Here is a 5,409-nt window from a genome sequence, read left to right as displayed (position 1 = left end):
ACACACTCACAGACACACACACACACACACACACACACTCACACACACACACAGACAGAAAGCATGAATGATGCATGCTGTGAACGCAATGCAAGTCGCTTTAAATGAAAGCATCTGTCAAATGCATCAATGACACTATGCTAAAATCAAGATGTAAATCATTCTGATTTAGTTTTGTTAACTCAACTACTGTGACAAACCAGAGACAAGGGTCAGGCTTTTTATTTAACATTCCCTCATTTATCCAGGATGAGTGAAAAAAGCATTGAACGAATGAATAAATAAACCTGTAAAAATTCCCTACGATCTACTGGACAATTCAGGTCTTGAAACCTATAAAGTTATGGGATTGAATTATTACTATTTAATTTATTTTATAGAATTATTTTAATATATCATCTCTTTAAAACTGCATGTTGTTTTAAAAGAGTTCTAGACTTTATTATTAAGTCATGGAAATTAATAAGTAAGAGTAATAAAATATTTAGAAATCATGGAAAATTCTACAATTAATAACTTACATTTTTCAAGTTATAAGGTGGAAATCGCTGTGGAATCGCTATTTGTTAGTTTAAAAGAACAAAATATTTACAGAATTGCATAATTTAATTATTACTGTATAAATTCTTTAATTATTTCAGTATATCCATTTCTAAACAAAAACTTTGAATTTTAAAAGCATTATTTGTAGACTTTAAGTCATGGAAACATGATAAAATATTAAGAAATTATGGATATGAAATTTCTATAATTAATACTATAATTTTTCTCATTGTGTCAAACGCTAAAATATCAGGTAGGAATTGCTGAGAAATTTCTATTTGTCTGACTCAACCAGAATATGGACCTTAATCTTAAAATGATGCTCATGTAAATATGGTGACATGTAGAAGACTAAATATATTTATTATTTATTATTTATTATTTATCACTAGGAGGATCCTTTCAAACCACCCAATCTCAAACTCCAGTTACAGAACTAGTTTTTCTGACTTGAGCCGGATCTCCAGGTATCTTCCCACTGAAGTGTTTAGGAGTCAGAACGGTGATGTTTGCACACTAGAAAGCGTCTGAATTCTTGATTTCTGCCCTCCTCAAATAAACAGGTCAGTGTTCAGCAGATGAACAAACGTCTGAAACCCGTCAGTCGCTCTGGTCTGTGTGTTAACAGAGCTCTTGAGCTACTCTTCTGATGCTCTTCCTCTGGGTTTTGGTCTTGTTTTACAGTACAAGATGCCGAATGACTGAAGATAAGACGTCTTGTTTTTCTGGGAAATTGACCAAAATGAAGTGAGTTTGCTATTTCATGTTGACTGTAACTTCTCTCTCCTCGTTCAGACGTTCATCAGCCGTCTCTCTCTCTCTCTCTCCTCCTCGCTCTACCACACTCCCTCAGTCTGTCAGTTGTCGTTCTTGAAGGAAGCGCTTGGCGAGGAAATCTGTGTGGCCTTTGCAGCTCATGCATTATTAACACGGAGCATGTTGAACAAATATAAACCTAATGGAGTCATTGACTTCATGTGCTGCTAAATGTCAAGACATTCACTCATTCACACGGCTGACATACAGCCACTACACCACACAAACCGTTACAGTATATATGTGTGTGTTTAAACAGCTCTCAGCATTCACAGAATGAGTGAGTAGCATTTTACACGTATTCATGGTTTAATTTTATTCAGATGTGTTATACGTGTTACAGACAACAATTACAATTTTCTTCAAATGTGACATATGTGAATATTTTCTTGGATTGAAATACATAGAGCAAAATATATTTTTAAATGCTCTTAAAAAAATTATTTATATATATATTTTTTATATTTATTGGTGGCTGAACATCCCATTTGGCCAAAAATATATATTTTAAAATATATTTCAAAATATTTAAAGAATGGCCAAAATATATTTACCTAAATATATTTCGAAACATATTTTAGCAAATATATATTTTTGCCATTTTTTGGTATATTTGTGAAATATATTTGAAAATATAGTTTTTGGCATATGGGATGTTCAACCACCAATAGGTAAAAACATGAGCAGCTACACGATCGACTCTTTATCATGCGACTTCTAATCTTTATAAGCTGATTTTATTGATGTGCTAATGTGAATTAAAGAGGATGAAGCTCCTCGTGATCGGAGCTCTTTAAACACATGATGAAGGTTCATATAGAGCAGGTTCTCCTTAGCTCTGCTGACGTCACAATCATCTCCTGTTCTTCTGGACGAGGTTTCAGTCCACAGACTGATCTTAAGGTTTCTGATGTTCTTCAGCGCTATTACAGCGCTATTACAAATCCTCAGTCAATAAGAGACGCCTGTCCATTATTACAGAGTGTGAGTAAAAACATAATCTACCATGTATCTACTTTGTCTACTTTCAAACTGCGAAAATGCTTTTAAATAAAGACTGAAGGAGCTGCTGGAGATTAATGGTGATGTTGAAGTCATGTGAGCTTGTTTATAGTCTACGTTTAGCTTTTTACTTCTGCATTTAGGCTTCAAAATTCATAAAAGGTGTGTTCTTTGAGAAGACAAAACAAATAAGAATCTTAAACTTTCGTTGGTCACAGAGCTCATTTTACGCAATAATCTAAAAGACAATGGAAAAAGTGTGTGTATGTGTGTGAGTATGAGTGAGAGTGTGAGAGTAAGAGTGTGTGAGAGTAAGTGTGTGAAAGTGAGTGTGAGTGTGTGTGAGTATGAGTGAGTGTGTGAGAGTAAGAGTGTGTGAAAGTGTGTGTGTGTGTGTGTGTGTGTGTGTGTGTGTGTGAGTGTGTGAGAGTAAGAGTGTGTGAGAGTAAGTGTGTGAAAGTGAGTATGAGTGTGTGCGAGTATGACTGAGTGTGTGAGAGTAAGAGTATGTGAAAGTGAGTGTGTGGGTGTGTGTGTGTGAGTATGAGTTAGAGTGTGACAGTAAGAGTGTCAGTGTGAGTGCATGCACGTGTGTGAGTGTGTGAGAGTAAGAGTGTGTGAAAGTGAGTGTGTGTGAGTATGAGTTAGAGTGTGTCAGTGTGAGTGCATGCACATGTGTGTGTGAGTGTGTGAGAGTAAGAGTGTGTGAATATGAGTGTGAGTGTGTGGGTGTGTGTGAGTAAGAGTGTGCCAGTGTGAGTGCATGTGTGTGTGAGTGTGTGTGTGAGAGTAAGAGTGTGTGAAAGTGAGTGTGTGTGAGTATGAGTTAGAGTGTGTCAGTGTGAGTGCATGCACGTGTGTGTGAGTGTGTGAGAGTAAGAGTGTGTGAATATGAGTGTGAGTGTGTGAGAGTAAGAGTGTGTGAATATGAGTGTGAGTGTGTGTGAGTATGAGTGAGTGTGTGAGAGTAAGAGTGTGTCAGTGTGAGTGCATGTGTGTGTGAGTATGAGTGAGTGTGTGAAAGTGAGTGTGAGTGAGTATGAGTGAGTGTGTGACAGTAAGAGTGTCAGTGTGAGTGCATGCACGTGTGTGTGAGTGTGTGAGAGTAAGAGTGTGTGAATATGAGTGTGAGTGTGTGAGAGTAAGAGTGTGTGAATATGAGTGTGAGTGTGTGTGTGAGTATGAGTGAGTGTGTGAGAGTAAGAGTGTGTCAGTGTGAGTGCATGTGTGTGTGAGTATGAGTGAGTGTGTGAGAGTATGAGTGAGTGTGTGAGAGTAAGAGTGTGTGAATGTGAGTGTGAGTGTGAGTGTGTGGGTGTGTGTGAGTATGAGTATGAGTGAGTGTGTGAGAGTAAGAGTGTGTCAGTGTGAGTGCATGTGTGTGTGAGTGTGTGTGTGAGAGTAAGAGTGTGTGAAAGTGAGTGTGTGTGAGTATGAGTTAGAGTGTGACAGTAAGAGTGTCAGTGTGAGTGCATGCACATGTGTGTGTGAGTATGAGTGAGAGTGAGAGTGAGTGTGAGTGGAAGTGTGTGTGAGCGTGTGTGAGAGTACGAATGAGTGTGAGTATGGCCGTGTGTATGTGTGTGTGAGTAAGTGAGTGTGTGCGAAAGTGAGTGTGAGAGTAAGAGTGTGTGAGTGTGTGAGTGAGAGTAAGAGTTGTAAATGAGTGTGAGTGTGTGCGTTTGTGTGTGTGAAAGTGAGTGAGAGTGTGAGTGTGTGAGAGTTCGAATGTGAAAGTACGAGTGAGTGTGAGAGTAAGTGAGTGTGTGCGCATGTTGGAGTGAGTGGGTGAGTGAGAGTAAGAGTTGTATATTGAGTGTGTGAGTGTGAATTTGTGTGTGAGAGTGAGTGTGAGTTAAACTGAGTGCATGTGTGAAATAGAGTATTAGTGTGAGTCAAGTGTGTGAGAGTGAGTGTGAGTGAAGGTATGTGTGCGCGTGTGAGAGTACGAGTGTGTCAGTGCATGCACTTGTGTGTGAGTGAGTGTGAGTGAAAGTGAGTGTGTGCATGTGTGTGTGATTATAATCGGACCTTGAACTTCAGCCTTAAACACATCTGATTATGAACGACTGAAGTGAATGTGAATCCTAAATGCTCCTCTGATGCATCACACGTCCAGCACTGAACACCATCTGCTGCTCACAAACACACACACACACACACACACACACACACACACACACACACACACGCCACAGGAAATGTCAGGCGCTCCCGTCCTGTCGTTCTGTGTTTATCGGTGCGGCTCTGTCTGAAGGACGATCACATGCTCCATCAGCACAATAAAACACCAGCGAGACCTTCAGCAGCTTCTCCTCTGATCACTGCTGCTGATGCTGCAGGAGAAACAACAGCGTTCATCTCACAGACACACGTCTGTCCTTCATCTGAACATCAGCTTCATCAACTGATCTCAACCCATTAGAGTCCGATGAAGGACAGACGTGAACTTCTGAAGATTACACCAGTGATGAGCTGAAGGTGTCATGAACATTCACACATTTATCTGACAGTGTTGATGGGAATATGAGACATTTTGGGCCTTAAAAGACAATTAATATTCAGTCATATTATTGTTTTAACTGCACTGACTAGATCAGATGAGAACAAAACCTGAACTGAATAGAGCTGCAGAAATTAAAAGGAAAATAACTGTTAATGTTGTAAAATTCATCGATTCTGAAGCAAATGTAATTTCAGCAGCTCTACAGCATGTGAAGATGTGAATGAGATTCGAGAGCTTGAGGAAGAATCATCTGTGTTTCAGCACAATCAGGGTGAGATGATGATTTTTGGGTGAATTACTCCTCAGTGAAGTAAAACTGACTATTACTTACCTTTTTAATTTGTGTTCTTGGTCTTAAAATCCATCAGTTACTCTGAAAAGGAAAGATGGACATGGATGTGATTTGATGTGGATTCATGAGACCTGCAGTGCTTTTCTGTGAAAGAAGTGTAATAAAACGAATGACTGCACATAAAGAGCAATGAACACTAGATGAGACACACAATGAGCAGGTGTTCAGCCCACAAACACACACATAAACC

The sequence above is a fragment of the Sinocyclocheilus rhinocerous genome, unplaced genomic scaffold (genome assembly GCF_001515625.1).
Source record: "Sinocyclocheilus rhinocerous isolate Xijiao unplaced genomic scaffold, SAMN03320098_v1.1 scaffold1068, whole genome shotgun sequence".
Taxonomy (NCBI): domain Eukaryota; kingdom Metazoa; phylum Chordata; class Actinopteri; order Cypriniformes; family Cyprinidae; genus Sinocyclocheilus; species Sinocyclocheilus rhinocerous.
This window is presented reverse-complemented; position numbering follows the sequence as displayed.